General features: G+C 42.4%; 1 protein-coding gene across 1 annotated transcript in view; it reads left to right on the top strand.

Annotated features, from left to right (window-relative positions):
- The window catches only part of LOC118228126 (zinc finger protein 469), a 211,904-nt gene that overhangs the window by 72,452 nt on the left and 122,176 nt on the right, over nt 1–17,276 (top strand). Inside the window, exon 3 of the mRNA XM_035419439.1 lies at nt 3,591–3,644. The gene's annotated coding sequence lies outside the window, so the exon portion shown is untranslated. The remainder of the gene's footprint in view (nt 1–3,590; nt 3,645–17,276) is intronic.

A 17,276-nucleotide genomic window follows, 5' to 3' on the forward strand; every position in this document is an offset into this window, starting at 1 on the left:
CCCAAGCATTGCTCGTATTTTCAGGAAGCGTTAGGGCGCGTTTTTTTGTGGGGTTTTTTTGGAGCTCAGGACAGTATGAAACGCGCACTGCTGACCGCCGGCAGCTGTGGGTGTCTTTGAGCCGTTGTTTGCGCTCAAACCGCTGAGGAGGCTCTCCGTCCGCGAAGTCGGCCCCCCGATCACGAGTCCAGCTGGACCCGGGGAGCGACGGACGGGGAGCCCCGCAGACCATCGGCTTTGAGCCGTGCCGCGGGGGCGACGGGGGAGACGAAAAGCCCCCTTTTTTTCTCGCGAGGGGGAAGGCTGGCTCCCCGCGGAGCAGCTCTCCGGAGCGCGCGTCCCCTCGAACCTCCGCATTCCTTCGCGGATGAGGAGCCGTCTCTGGCGCTCGGGGCTGCTCAGACGGCCCTGACCATCCTGACGCTTGTTCCCCTCGGGGTAACGAACGCTGATGGAAAATGAGTTCATCATCTTGAAGGCGGCGCCGTTCCTGCGCGTCAATGGTAGGTATGAGAGCCAGGCCCCCCTCAGGTGATCCCTCAGGTAAATGCTCAGGTGTTTGCTCCCCCCCCCCCACCTCGTCTTTGCACCCACGCGGGCTCCACCCCTCAACTGATGCGCTGATTCTAGTTCAGGCACTTTCGCCGGGGATGTCAAATCCTGATTAAAATCTTAAGAGATCTGCGCCCCCTCCGCTCACACCTATGGCCGGAGGGATGTAGCTTCGAATGGTGTGGGTTTTAATTAGAGTGGGTTGCGCAGCTGCAACCGAGAGGGGGGTGCGTGCGCTGCTCAGTGCTGTGTACTCGCACTCGATGAGGGATGTTGGACAGTTTGTAGCTGGTGGCTGTGTTCAAAATGAGAAAACGAGGTGCAAACACTTGAAGCGGTGATTGTGAGCGTCTCTCCTATGTTACAGTGTTTCCAGAGTGCCCCCGAAACCTTTCAAGCCCAAGAGCTGCTTCATGAGAAAATACATTTTCTGGGATGGAATCCTTATTAAAATGTAGTCCAACCGTGTTCAAATATAGCATTAAAATGTGCTGGTGCACGCATCATTATAAAAACATGTGCCCCTTCAACTTCTATTCCATTCTGCACTCCACTAGCTGAGATGCTTAGCTAAAGTGCTACAGGGCTGTACAAGTGGCCTGTGGTCACCCGATGGACCAGCAGTCACTACACTTCAGTCTCTACTGACTGAATCCCCCTTCATGGTCAATGCCATGGCCAGTATACACTTGTATGAATTTGGTTCTATTCTGGCCATTGGTGTGAACTGGGTTCTCCACCTAGTAGCTCATTTTTAATTTCTGTTTTAATATGAGCTTTTTATTTACTTCTGTTTATTCTTCATTTATCACCTCTTTTATATTTTTGAATTTTATTTTTTAAAATACTGGTAGCTGTAATTAGCTGCATTAACCGTGTGGTCGTACTTTTTTCACCGGGCCTTGGTCACACGTGTTCGAAAAGGAGCTTTACTGTACAAACAAAATTGAGTCCAAAGTGCTTTTGTCGGTGTACTGTACATAGGCTAAAGGTACACTTTGGGTGCAATGTGTCTTCCGAGCTAAAAAAATGTATGGTGTGCTCACAGTGCGGAGCGACTGTGAGTCTGTGTGGAGAAGCGGGGGGTGTGTAAATTAGCCGTGACTGTAGTTCGTGGAACAGTAGGCAGCGCTGATTGAAGCCGCTGATGTGGCCCTTGGGCTAATTCCAAACACACTGAGGTTCATGCACCAGGCCTCATTCATCTCTAGCGGGCTACAGGGGTGGTGGGAGGGTGTTCATCGGCATTATTTATTATGTATTTTTTTTAATAGCATGAGCTAAGTTATTTATTTTTACAGCGCTAAGCGAGGTCGTGTTTTCGTCTTTAAGCCGGGTCTTAATCAGCAGTCTGGTTTCAGGGAGTCTGAGAAAAAGTTCAGATTTTACACCAGTTTGTTTATGTTTTGGAAGAGAATGCTCAGGCTCTGACTCAGAAGTTGAGATGAATTACCCAACTGATGCTAACATTAGCTTTTTTGTAATTTAACCCTCATTCACTTGCCCCCCGGTCCTTCTCTCGGGAAGATAACTTCCATGTGTCCGGGCAACGAGGAGGTGCACTAGCAGTCTCTCTCGCAGTCATTCTGGAAAACCTAGGTCTATTTATTTTATGTATGTTTAATTTCATACGCGTAAGATCTGCCAAGCGTGAGGTAATGGTCCTGAAGCCATAAAAGTGTGATTAAAGCTGGGCTGCCGTCCCCAGATCAACCCCCCTCCCCCCCCTTCGCCCCGCCCCGCCCCGTGCGGCCCTCGCTCCGCTCCGTGCCTCTCCGTCTGTCCCAATTACGCTCGCCAGAGCGCGCGTTTGGCAGGACAACCCGCGCGTGAGCCCGTGCCGCGCTCCCCTTGTTCGGACGACCGTCTTTGGGTTTTATGGATTTTATACACGCTTTACAGGTTTCGGAGGAGGAGGAGGAGGAGAGCGACTCTTTCACCCAAGAGTCGAGCCGTATAAATGATTTGCGCGACGTGTCAGATGTAAAGCTTCTCAGCATTCTAAACTGTGACGAGTCTAAAAGCTACGGCGTACGCTCCGTATCGGGCGTCTGCCTGCTTTCCCAGACGGCTGTACTAGCGCTGAGTTTTTGCGCTGTCTGACTCCACCCGAATGGCAACCCGACTGGCAGGCGGAGAGCTTGAATCGTTAAGCGGTGTCCTCGTTGTTGTTTCTTAGATGGCGGCCCTGTCCTCCCTCGTCTATCGGGAACGGAGAAGGAAAGTGAGATGGCTTCAGACTGGAGCAGCCGGGGCTGCGGGTTTCAAGGCACAGGCGTTCACAGTTGACAACTCCGACGTTTTCCTAGACGGCTCGCATGTTAGCGCTGTCACGCTACTCATAAATTGGAATTACTTCCAAACGAAACTCGCTGTTTGGTTTGCTCTGAGCTGTTTGAAAGCCTAACCGTGAGGGGTGACGTGTCCCGGAGTGACATATTTGTCTTCGCTTCAAGTGTCTCCTCCTCTCCAGATGTTGCTCTTCCAAAATTTTGGAATTCTTTTCCAAAAGCAGAGTATCTTCACCAGAGACTTCACCAGTCACAACGCATTATCCATTCTGCCTCTTCAGTTTCTTCTGCGGTTAATTGGTAAAACACCAATGACAAATGAGAGAAGCAAGACTACAGTACAAGAGTGTCAGTTTTCTCTGTGTCGTGTTTTCCAGAAATATGTTGCAGGCCAATAGCAAGTGAAGAATGTAAATGAAAAAAGTGATTCTGATCTGCAGGTATCAGAAAGTGGATATTTGTGGATCAGAACTGGACTTCTTTAAAGCTTCTGATCATTTAAAAATCATTTTAAAATTCATCAAATTTTCCTGGTCGGAAACAAAAGGAACCTAAATGAAATTAAATAAAAATAGAACTGCCTTTAAAATGCTTTAAACTGTACCAGCATGCAAATAAGTTAGAGTGAACTTGTGAAACTGAATACATAGTGTGATATTGCCCTAAATATGGTCATTGCATTGCATGGTTTCTACTGTTTTTTAATAGAAAATGTTTTTTGTCAATTGTGTCAATTTTTTTTTGCAGCCCCTGAAGAATTCCCCAGTTCTGTTGTTTTGAAGACTGAAGAATACAGTATCTGTGAGTAGGAATCCTAAACCACTACCTGTTTCCACTCTAACTGACTCTTTCCATTTGAAATGGAGTGCAGGACCATGTTTTGCTTTGGAGAATAGTAATAACTATGCACACAGTAATATCTTACATGATCTTTCATTACAGCAAAAAGGGGTGATCCAAAACTCGCTGGTAAGAACTTTAAATTAAATTGAAAATTATAAATGACAAAACTTACCTCCCACAACTCCAATGCACTCTTATATGAAACAGGGAGAAAAGAAAGAAATGCCTTTCAAAAACCTTTATTATATTACCATATTGCACAGAAATATTAAAAGAACACTAAACAAGATCAGCCAACCGAATCTGCCCCCATGAGTCTTCATTAGGCCTTCTTGCAGTGAGCTTTGGATCCCCCTCCCCTCATTTTGCTTTCATTGATTTTACTCTGGTTCCAAGAGCACCTTGTTACTTTTCTTTTTCGTTGCTTTGATCCACTGAGCGTGTACTGTTCTCTCATCTCAAGCATCTTTGAATTTTAAATGATCTTTGAGCCAGAAAGCACTTCTTAAAAAATCCTCAAGGCAGAATTCATTCAACATTTGTTTGGCAGGCTAATTTTTGTGGTGCCTTTTTTGCCAAAAAGTGTAAATAAAGGGATAACCAACACTTGCATTTAATTTTGAGCTGAAGTTAGGAACGAATGTTGACTTGCTGCAGGCCACATTGTTAAAGTTCCCCACCTACCACACTGAAAAAGGTGATGAAATGGTAAACCTAAAAGGAAAGGATTTAGTAGTTAGTAAAAAAGCTAGGAATTGCTTATGGACCGCTCAGAACTCAAAAATCAAAACCTTGTGTTTAATTCCCTTGCTGCATTAAGGACACAACCTCTTTGGTTATGAACCGCTTGTGATAAACATTCAAATATGAGTTCAGTTCCGTTTTTCCCAGGCAAGCATCCCAGGGTGCTTTGTGTCCAGTGTTTACGGGATCGCTCATACTTGGACCATGACACAACCACAAAAACACTTGCTAGCAAAGATTATCCAGATCTCTCCAGACTTTTATTTTTCTACTTTATATTTCGGTTCTTTTTATGCCTTCTATTCATGAGCGTGTTTCTGAAGGTTTGTGTGGGTGACTCACAGATGTTGAGTTTGGACGAGGGCAGTATTATTCTGCAGTTACCAGAAGTGTTAGGGAGCGGGTCCCGTTAAACCGTATTCTTCCTGAATCTCAGCAAACAACCCCTCTCTGTTCCTGAAATAGGAAATTAAGTACGACTTCTGATTACTACAGCGTTCCTCTGTTGGCCCAGCAAACACCACAAATATGCCAGGCTGAAACACAACTACCCCAGAATACAGCAGTCAAGGTCACCAATAATATTGCATTCATTAACTGAAAATCTTTCATCGGAGAGTGTTTGTTCTGTTTACAGTTTCATTGCCCACTGGAGGATTGTCAGGGCTGAATATCCAGAAATAACTGCTCACTGCACTGGGTTGGTGTTAGCGATGCAATTATTCGGAGTAAATAAAAGCACGGCCTTGTGGGTAACGAAGAGAAAATGTGTTCGTGGCAGAAACGTGAAAAGCTAGCTAGCTGCCAATCAACATACAGGCAATGTAATTCAAATGTTTCTGATACCTTATTCATTTCCACACAAGAGGCTGTTCATTGGTCCACGTAACGTGCACAAAAAACTGCCAATGGGTATTTCATTCAGCATATTGTTTTACTAGGGATCAGATTGCGTGAAGCTATTAACTTGTGGCTCTGGGTGACAATGTCATGGAAAAAATGCACAAAAGCTTTATTCTGTCAAAAAATAAACTTTTGAGAACAAGGCCTCAGAGGCAGAATAGGACAGGCAAAACTAGTTTTATAATAAATAAAAAATAGACTTGGAAAATTATATAAATTTTTTGCATGGGATCTCACCGAAGCCAAAGTAGCTTTTATTGTTAATGAGACATTCAAAGACAGGATGATTAAAACCATCCTGAAATCAGCAATGTCAACATCTGTTATATTTTTTGATGAATATCACGTGTGATAAAATCGCTGATTGTCATCATAATGTCTGAGACGTTTGCAAGGAACCGGCTTTTCTCTTTCCGTTTATCACTTCTAACAGCATTAGATAAAATCTCTTGTGACGGAATACCCATCATGAGCAGATATGAGTGATGAATGAGAGTGTGTGAGAGCGAACGTGTGTCAAATATGCCGAGTAAATAATAGCACGGCCTTTTCGGTGGGTGCTATTTCCAAATGCTTTATTCCTTGTCAACGGGTGTGAAATTCTCCAGGTAAATAGTAGCATAGCTGCAGTTCAGAGGCAGTTCTGGTCTGGAGGTAAAACGGAGGCTAAATGCTGGTTGCGCTAAGAGCCCTTCAGTAAAAACGGGTCATTACCAGGGCATTGCATAAGCTCCATAATTGCCAGGGCAATAAATAAATGGAGCCATTATTCATAATCCTCATCATTTCCCTCCCGTCCCTCAGGTGCAGAATCTTCCATCGCGTGGGTTCAAGGCCATAGAAATGTTAATGCGAAAGTCTAATTTAACAGCTGTGTGATGATATCTCTGTCCCAATTACGTCTCATTATGGGTGTGATAAGGAGACTGCAGCAGCTCCCCTCAGCCGACGAGCGTCAGCTCCAAACTCACACATCTTGAAGTAATCTAGCGCTCATCTGAAAGAAACATCCAGCATCTCCATCTCCCTCTCCCTTTCTCCCTCTCCCTCATTCACCCTCTCCCTGTCCATCTCTCTCCGTTTCCCCCACTCCCTCGTTCACTCTCTCCCCCTTCATCTCTCTCTGCCGCTCAGATTGTGATTGGTCAGTTTATGCAATGCTCGCAGAAATCTGTGTCAAACAAAATATATACATAAATAAACAGCTGGTCATATCCTATTTATAGGTATGGACTTAATTGTGTAGGCGGTCTCCCTTTTAAAGGTATGCGCTTTATCGAGTATTTGGCTGATTACTGTACGTATGTGTCTTTAGAGCCTGCCGTTTGAGTTTTGATATAATAAACACGAGCATTCGTATGTGCGTGGGTGGTTGTTAAAGGCTTTTCCTTTACTTAAATATTACTTGTCAAGATAAACAAACTGTGGACATGTATCTGGTGCACTGAAGGGCAGGGGGACTCTGTCTGTGAGAGATATAGGCGCACATTGAGGCTCCACTCCATCACTGACAGAGAAAACCAACATGCTCACTCTCTCTCCCCCTGCCCCCCCCCCCTTCTGCCCCCCCCTTTCCTTCTCTCTCTCCAAAATGCAAAGCATTTCTCATTTTCCAGCCTCACAGTTTGTAATCTGTGTGTAAGAATGATGGAGAGACTGTATAAGTTAAAGGTTTCATATCAGTTTAATGCTGAACAGTACCACTTGGAACCATTAAAGTGCTTAATGAACTGCAGTTGGACCGTGGCTCAGAGCTCTGAGGGGCGAGGGAGTTTTCACTGTGGACCTCCAGCAGGCCCATCAAAACTCTCGTCCAAAGGGCTCAGTCCCGTTTCGTGGAAAAAGTCATCAAACCTTGTCTGACAAACAATTATATCAGAACCAGCGACAGTCTGCTAATAGCATCAAGTTAACAAGAAACTCTTGTGTCATTGTTTAAATATTTGCTGCTTTCTGATATTTTCCCAAGGCATTTCAACGTCAAAGGCATTCGCTTCGAGCACAGGCTGCCTGCTGTAGTAAAAATATCACTAGCCTGAGGCTGAGCAATGGCATTGGCCAACTAGGGCGCCAGAAGGAATATGGGTTCATCAGTTTTCCAAGCTTACCAGCTGTCATCAGAGGGAGGTCCACCAATCAGTGATAGTGCTCCTGGTGGAGCAGTTTTTGGCTTGCAGTGTTAAAGATTGTCATTCACATTGTGGGGTGTAGGAGGACTGCATTCGCATTTGGACTCGCTGTGTTTACTGGGGATTGTGTCTGAGTGGGGTGTGGTCACTGCAATTACAATGTTTGAGGTCAACAAAGAAGGAAAAACGAATAAAAAAACAAGCTATTTCAGGCTTTCCTGTTCAATACATTCATTTCATATCTGTATTTAAGGCCTTTCAGTATAGTTCAGATGTGTAATTTATACCATGTACAGATATGGCCTTCTGGGAAATGTAACTGAAATTATTTTGGCTCTAATTATAATGGATTAATTAACATATATATATATTGGGAGCATGCACAGACAGCACAGTACAGCACCAAAGGAGGCTTATTTCATTTTAGGCCTTATTTTTTTATATCTGCTTTCCATTTGTATGAAGGAAACAGACACACATAATTATACTAAATGCAGTGCATAAAATGTATTTAACAGATCATCTTTTTGTGATGTGAATTGTCCTGTTTCACGTTTCTATGCTGTGAGCTGATAACAGCTGATATTAATCATGGAAGTTTATGTTGCATAACCAGACAATTTTTTTTTTTTTTCATTTTTAATCAGGCATGTTTCTTTAATCAGCCCTTCCATTGTCTCATGCACAAGCATCACACTCAATACTGAGAAAAAAAGGCAGTTCTCTGTTTCATGCTTTGAACTTGGAGGAAATTAGGGTTCAGTAGAAGCCTTTTGCTGACACTAGGTTTCTTCACATAGAAAAATCATCTTGAGAAAAACAAGGCCAGGACTGCAGATGAGGTCAATAACTACCGAAGACCCAGTCACGAGCTGTAACAGCCAATCAATGACTGGAGCTGTGAACTCTACTGCTGTTTATATTACATTACATTACATTACAGGCATTTAGCAGACGCTCTTATCCAGAGCGACTTACACAACTTTTACATAGCATTTTACATTGTATCCATTTATACAGCAGGATATATACTGAAGCAATGCAGGTTAAGTACCTTGCTCAAGGGTACAACGGCAGTGTCCTTACCCGGGAATCGACCCTGCGACCTTTCGGTTACAAGCGCAGTTCCTTACCCACTGTGCCACTCCTCCGTCCACATTATATCTTCACTCAGTACCGTTCGTTCACTGAATTATGGAAATTCCCTGTGCTGTGTTGGTGGACCAAACTCACACTTTACCTTATTGTTCTTTACAACATGCCCTGTCCAAATTAAACCGAAGGAACCCACAAGTTAAACTGAAATTAGCAAAAACGAATTTAAAAAATAATTACTTTTTACTGTTTTTAAGTTCTACAGTTAAAAAGCGATAGCCAACTGCACAACACTGTTTTCCAAAAAAAACAGCATAAAATCATCATATATACATCTGCTCAGGCCACGAGGTCTGTCACAGTGTGTTCATTTTAGTCATCAGCAGCAGTCTACTAAACATGAAAAATGTCTATAATCCTTGCCATAATGCACTGTTGCAGGATCTCGCGTTGGGCGCTCGATTGCAAACGAAGAGAAGATTGCCCGGGAGGAACGGGGCTAAATTCGCGAAGCGTGTACGAGACGGAACCGGCCAGCTGCGATGGCAGTCGGCTGCATCGCACACTCAGTTTGCATTTGCATTTATCTGCGAGCTTGGCCCCAGCGCAGGAGTCTGCGCTGCGTGCACTCCGCTGAAAAATTACAACTGCCAGGCAGAAGCTGGATTCTCTGTGCTTTTCCGCTTAAATGACTTTCACTTCTGCGTATGTGGGGGGGGGGGGGTGGCGAGGTGACGGCTGGTTCTTGGTTTTTGGGACGTTTGATCACGGCTGCAGGAAACCTGCATATATTCTATTTATCAAAGCTTTGCCATTTTTCTTCTTTCATGTCTGCACCAACAGTGCATGAGCACACGTGCACAAGTACACACACGCACACACAAGCACACGCATAGACGAGCACGCGTACATACACACACACACACACACACATAAGTACATGCACACACACACACACCTATACACACACACACACACACACCTACACACACACACACACACACCTACACACACACACTCAAACACACACACACAATAATGCTGTCAGGGCTCGACGCTAACATTTTTTCCAAGCTAACTTGAAAATTTAGGAGCATGCTAATGCATCCCAATTAGTATATGCGCTCTAAAATTACTTCTTCCAGTTAGCACGCATCAATTCTCAGCTCCTAAAAATGCCTCTAAAATGGGAACACTGTAGAGCCCAGGCAGCGTACCTCTGTAAACTGGTTTCACCCGTAGCCCGCTCTGCACCATCCACTAGCGCCCACTTTGTGCCCACCCTGGGTCTTCCCAACACTCCCTTTCTTTTCTCAGACCTAACGTGGCCCCTGCCTGTTACTTTTCACCTGTGGAGACAAATTTTAGACTCATGGGTAAGTACAGCAGCGGGTTTTGTTAGAACTTGTGAGCTTTGGGATCCCGGTTTCCAGCTGCTTCCCTGGGTGGGTACCTGGGCTGTTTGTACAGTAGGAAGGGAGGGGAGGAGTGCAGATATTTCTGTTGGCTTTCTTTCTCTCCTGAAATGCCCCCTTAATACCATGATCTATTTTACCTGTCTCTTTATTTATTTATACTCTGCCACTGACAGAAATAAACATTCTCTCTCTCTCTCTCTCTCTCTCTCTCTCTATATATATATATATATATATATATATATAATGAGCTCCATTCCATAATGTTTGGGAAAAAGATTTTTTCTCAATTTGGCTCTGTAGTCCACAATTTAAAATTTTCAATAGTTAATTCCCAGATTTTATTTAAGGGTATTTTTATACACCATATAGACATTTTTTTTAAATACACTGGGATCACTGTTCTCATATTGACAAATGCCAATAACAGATTCCAAAGGCAATCAAACGCCTTGAATCACAACTAGATACTGAAAGTTTGCTTATACTTTCACTAAGGAAGTACAGCTTACTCATCAGAAACACCTGTGAAGCCATTTGGCCAAAACCTTATAGTGCCCTAAAATGGGGGGCTTTGTATAAAACCTGCTGCAATATCCACATGGTGAAACCAATATGCGTACATACCCCTAAATAAAAGCTGAGAATATGCACTTTGACCACATTTAATTGTTCGATTACATTGTGGAGTGTAGATCCCGATCAATAAAAAATGTCTTTGTCCCATACATTCTGGAGCTCACGATATATAGTGGTAGCTACTGAGCTGAGAATTGAGGAGGCCCAACACTACCCCTTCAACTGATTATTGATCTCTAGCTGTTTTCAATCCTTTTTATTGATTAACAAGTGTGCCAATGATTTGAATAATGAATTGATAGGCATACACACAGCTTTTTTCTTCACATTATGTCAGGGAGATTTAATGATGAATTACATTTTTAAAAATCAGTTATAATCACAAAACAAACAAAAGATATACTACCCTGTTAACTGCTGCGTTATCTTTCTGCACAGCCTGCAATAAAGGTTAACAAAACGTGCATTTTAGGATTATTTAAATGACAAAGTCTGTGCGTTGCAGATCTTTCCTGTGAATATTTTCAGATTTTTTTTCTCTAATACATGGAAGGGAAACAAGCGCAGACAAAATGTCAAGCCAAAATATTTTGAGCGACAGAATGCACCAGCACCTGGCTGCTCTACTGCACACAGATGGATTGAGTATATTCTGCACAGTTGAAATGTATCCACACAAAACAATCAGAGATCCACATCTTCAATAAAAGATCATTAACTACAGTACAACTCATGTTGTACGGTGACCAACAGCAGGGAGGAATCGTCTGTCTGCAGGGCACAAAAGAGCGTTGAGCAGTGGGGAGTTGTCATCCACAATTTGACCGATGCATTTTTGAGGGCAAGCGTTCCACTAGAAAAACTTTATAGCCCCAAATTACATATATTTTTCAATGAGCATGTAATCAATGGCAGGGAAATCTTCTCTGCAAAACCACTTAGGCAGAATTACGTGCATTGGCCTGCTGACGCTCAGAAAAAAATATAAAGCCAACTTCTCAAGTCAGCTGACAGCATGTCTGTGGTCACAGATGAATCAATAGATGGCACAAACAGTTATGTTTTGCATGTTTCTTTTTTGTCTAGCAAGGAAAATCAATGACATCTTGTTTGAAAGTAGCACTAGCTGACACGGTGTACTTTGCTACTGTAAATTACTGTTCGCTTGCGGATACCATCAAGGAATGCCCATCGGAATTTGAGGTGGATTTCAACAATGCGACTGCATTCATCCTGAATAAGGCCAGTTACATTTTGGAAGCATACCAGGAAACCCTCAAAGGCTTGGTGCCAAACGCAGTCCATTTAACCTGCAGTGTCCGCATTGTGGCATTGGTGAGTGGCACTTGCCCAAGAATTTCCCCAGAGCTGACAACCTTGTGAGAGTAGTTCAGGAATCTTTTTAAGCACTGCCCAGCCAGAAAGTTGTGCTGCGCAGCCCTTCCGAGGAATTCAGTACCTGACCAAGGTTCAGACCTACCAATCAAACGCCTACCTGTGCAACGCAAAATGGGATAGGGCCGTTGGTATTCTGTTGTGTCAGACCATTCCTAGTACCTCCATTTGTATTCAAATGTGTGGACCTGGAGATGGACATCTTACCAAATGCTGCTCAGATGGTGTGTGACGAGGGGTTAGGGGCACAGCTCATTAATCAGGGAACATGGCAAAAGTTGTTGAAATAAGACAAACTCTGTTAAAACGGAAAGGTGTGTCTTCATATGGAAAGTTTACACCAAGCATGAGCAAGCAATGACAGAGAATACAGTTAAAATGGACTGTAATGATACTATTTGGTCAGTTTAATCTTTATATTTATATTCATTTAATTTCATTTTTAAGGTTGGTATTTATCTTTTTTATGCAGTTGTTGGCTGGCTGTTCTTTCCACAGATTAAAAAACAGCAATATAGCACAACACTGTAAAAAAATATGCTACTGCTGTCTGTGGCTCTATGGACCACATTGAATACTGCATGTGACAGTGTGGGAACCAGTGTTGGGGAAGCTACTTTTAAAGCATGGCTTTGCAAGCTACCAACTACTTCACTCTGGAAGAAGTTGAACTACAGCAAAGCTACCCTAGGGAGAAATCTAGTTTGGTTAACTAAAGCTATTCAGAAAAACTTCGTAAAAAAAGGTCAAATTGACAATGTACGTGATACGAAATTATAACAAAATATAATACAAAAAAGTCACATGCCAGCAAAAAATGCCACTCAATTGAGTTTATTGCAAAAAGTTCCCACTTGTTCACAGGTCATACATAAACCAAAAAAATTAAATACCACACTATTCATGGGAAAGTGCAAGGAATGTAAGCTTTGGTTTTGTATACAATGTCCATCAGTCAGACACCTGCCTTCCAGAAACTAGAGTCCAGGTGGGGGTATTGCACCAAGCAGGATTACTCAGTAAGCCAGGTAACTTCTAATATAGAATGGTAAATGGACTGCATTTATATAGCGCTTTTATCCAAAGGGCTTTACAATTGATGCCTCTCATTCACCCATTCACACTCACTCACTCACACACACACCAACGGTGAAAGGCTGCCATGCAAGGTACCAATCAGCTCGTTGGGAGCAATTAGGGGTTAGGTGTCTTGCTCAGGGACACTTCAACACACCCAGGGCGGGGGATCGAACCGGAAACCCTCCGACTGCCAGACAACCGCTCTTACTGCCTGAGCTATGTTGCCCCTTAATAGCATGACATTTATAATGGTTCATAGAATTACCCTCTATATCACTAGATCAACTTTAAATAAAATTGTATGCTGTTACAATATTAACCTTAGGTGGCAAAAGAACAGCAAGCCAACCTCAGCCTAGCCAGACCTTCATTTGAATGATTCTGGCTAAGCTATTCATAGTATTGGATTGATTGCACACAGCTTGGTCAGCAAACACAGGTGATTGTAATCAAATAGTAGGTGATTATCATGAAAGACTGGTGCCATGCATTGCGCCATATTGTATGGGCGGCAAAACACATTATGAGAATAGTATGACTAGGTCAGCTAACGTTAGCTAATGTTTGCTTTATGTCAGCAAACCTGACATTAGCTGGTTAGCGACATGTTCGTTTTTGATAGAACATAATTGTTGTCAGACGAAGTAATGCTAAAGACTTTATTTAATTAGACTAACGTTAATGTTCACTGAATTAAATCACTTGCCTGTATGTAACATTACAATGTGGCTAACTTATCTAAACTTTGCTAAATTGGCTAGCAAAGTCAATGTTAATACACTCACCTTTATATGTGCTCTTAGTTTTGTGTTTGACGTCTTTGCAGTAGAGAGTGTATTTACTCTCGGCTTGCATAGCTCACAAGTAAAAACGTAGGTTTTGTCGGTGGAGCTAGTCAGTGTCATGTATTTGCTTAAGTATGGCCATGGTGATTCTTCCTCAGGCTGAGATTTGGGAGGTTTATCCATGATGACGCTGTTGGTGTGTGAGCACTGAGCAACGCCCGCACTTTTGCACATGCACTACACAGAAGTCAAGAGTGTGGTGGTGGCTGCCTGACGATTGCATTGCCTGGGCATGCCTTCACAGCGGTCAGGATGAAAGAAAAAGGGGGCTGGGCTGGTCAAAGGGGGTTCAATTGCAGTAGAGAAGCAATGGTAAAATAAAATAAAAAATCATTTCTTTCCTTTTATGGCCCAAAATTGTTTGTAGTTTCAGTAGTTAACTACACAAAAAATGGCAAAAAAGTAATTTAACTACTTGAATCACTATGCAAATATGAATGTAGTTGAACTACCAGCAAGCTACTGCAAAATGTAGTTAAACTACTAGTTTAATTACATGTAGTTCACTACCCCCCAACACTGGTGGGAACATTGCTGTCAATCATTGTTAAGTGGCAATTGACTTTACAAACATGGATGACTCAGGAGGTTTACTTTGAAAATTGTCAATCTGTGTAATGAAAAAGGCTCTACTGACTTCATGCTGAGGGACGGCTGAAATGCAGGTGATAAAACAGCTTCAGATAAAAAAGTGATGACCTGTCTGTGTCTTAGTGGCCTCACATCTATGTTATCTCTCTTGCTGCGTAATCTGCCCCTAATGCCCTGCTGCATATGTTGTCTCAATCTTGAAATCTGACATGCCCTGTTTCCAAATAGCATCTGATTTTAAAACCAGGTCTGGTCTTGGCATTCTGCATCTAAATGTACAGCATGTAGCCTGCTGTCAAAAATGGATATGATTAGAATCTGATGTTTTCAGAAACTTGGCTGTGTAAGTCAGTTCTTGATAGTGATATTTGTATAAATGGTTACAATGCGTACCGCACTGATCGACCAAGGAAAGGTGGTGGGGAGGCTATTTATGTGAAGAATACGTTTCATATTAGTGTAGTCCTGTCTTGAACGATTTTACATTGACCAGAACTCCATGCATTGAATCATTACGTCTCTACGGGTCCCTCTGTATCTGCGGTTGGCAGTTATAAGCCTCCATCTGTTCCTTGTGATGCTTTTTACTCATTGACGCCACTCACATACAAACTTCACTGCAGTGAAAATTGTCCTGGCTCATGATTTTAACGGGGACCGGCTAAGGATGGCGTCTGATGAGTTTAAATCTTCCTGTGATTCTGTGAGTCTTGCCAAGTTGATTAACTTGCCTAACTGCCCGAATCTTAAATGTCCTAAGAAATCAATTCAAATTGATGTGATTTTGACGAATGTTCCTCACAAATACTCTGCACTGGGTGTCTTCTGTAATGACCTAAGTAGCCATTGTGCTTTTTCTGCTGTTAGAAATACTAAGGTCCCAAAGACTAAGCCAAGCTTCATTCACAAGAGGAAGCTAAAACGCTTTGCATTTCAGGGTTTTTCATTGGATTTGATTTATTTTGATTGGAGCAGGATTTGGCTCATCCCTGATGTTGAATATGCCTGTAAATTTTGTTACGATGGTTTTCTTAGAAACAATAAATAAACACAGCCTTTACTGCAGGCAAGAGCAAGATAACCCTTGGATCTCCCCTGGGGGGTATTTAACGAAGCAACATTACTGGGTTTGCTGGATGACCGCGCTGAGTAAAATCCAGATCAGCTCGTTTTACTTCTGTCCATATTCAAGATTTGGGAGGGTACTGGGTTATACTCTGTGCAGTTGTCCAGCTAACTCAGTATTCCTGCTTTGTGAAACAGAACGGGTATTATTCAGGTATTATTCATAAACTTAACTTAGCCTGGGCCAAGGCAAGGAAATCAGCTTCTGATGGTGACTGGCTATTTTTGTCCACTACATAACAATTGTTCATCTCTCATTAAGAAGGCCATGTTTGAATTTTATCAATCTGTTAACACTGAAAATATGAATAATCCTGACCCTATTTTTCGGAAACTGGCAGTCCGCATTATTGCTTAACCATAGTCTTATCTTTTTAATCTAACCCTGGAATATGATGAAATTCCACGAATATGGAAGTCAGCACGTGTTTTCTTACTACTAAATGGGAGAGATCCAACTCCTCTACATAATTACAGACCAATTTCAGTTCTTTCTCCGCTAGCTAAAGTACTTGAAGGTCTTGTTTGTGAGCAGCAGAAGAAGTATTTCTATGCAAATGATATTTTGTCTATATGCTAATCAGGCTTCAGAAAAAAGCATGGCACAATTATAGCAGAGATGAAGGTTCTTAATGATATTACCAAAGCCCTTGATAATAAACAACATTGTGTCTCTCTTTATGGAACTTTCCAAAGCATTTGACACGGTTGACCAATGGCATTCTGAGATTGCTGCACATAGGGCTTTCAGAGCATGCTGTTGAATGTAAAGTATATCTCAAAGTGCACCAAATGTAATGTTGTCACTTCAGATATGCTTCCTGTCTTCCTATCGGTCCCAGGGTTTGATTCTTGATCCTCTTTTATTCACAATTTATATAAGCAATCTTAGTCATAGTGTGTTAAATGGCTATGTGTTGATGACCCTGTTATTTACTGTTGTGCAGCCTTAGCATTTTAGAACCTGCAAACTGTGTTTGACATGTGCAATGTACTGTACCTTGTGTCAATTGAAACTTTCCTCAATGCTGGCAAAACTAAACTCATGGTATACTCTAAGTCAAGAACAAGGCCAACAAAACTTAAAGGTATTTTTACTCTTCTGGGCAATGAGGTTGAATTTGTCTCATCACACAGATACCTTGGAATTTTAATTGATGACTGTCTTTTAAGCCACATATTTAGTAGCTTGGGTGGAAACTGAAGCCGTAGCTGGGTTTTTATTTTAGGAGCAAGGCTCCCATTACTTTTAAAGCTAAAAAGAGACTTTTTGCAGCAACGTATGTCTGTACTTGACTACAGTGAGGTTCTATATTTATGAGCATCCGCCCAGTGTCTTCAGACCATCGATACTCTTCATCATGGAGCTTTAAGATTCCTAACCAACTGCAAGGCACTCACACGCCATTGCAATCGGTATGTGTGGTTGGCTGGCCTGCACTAGCCACCCACAGGCTAAATCACTGGTACATAATTATTTACAACGCAATTCTCAGTATACTGCAATCTTACTTATGTAGCTATATCTTGCAGATATGTGCTGGAGGTCATTGTCTTCATTCTCAGGATTTATTCCTGTTGTCTATCCCTAACGTCCATACGGAGTTGGGAAAAAGGGCTTTCATGTATTCTGCTCCCTCTACTTGGAATGTTCAATTCACTTTTATTTATATAGCTCTTTTTGCAGAG

This window comes from Anguilla anguilla, chromosome 5 (genome assembly GCF_013347855.1).
Source record: "Anguilla anguilla isolate fAngAng1 chromosome 5, fAngAng1.pri, whole genome shotgun sequence".
Lineage (NCBI taxonomy): Eukaryota > Metazoa > Chordata > Actinopteri > Anguilliformes > Anguillidae > Anguilla > Anguilla anguilla.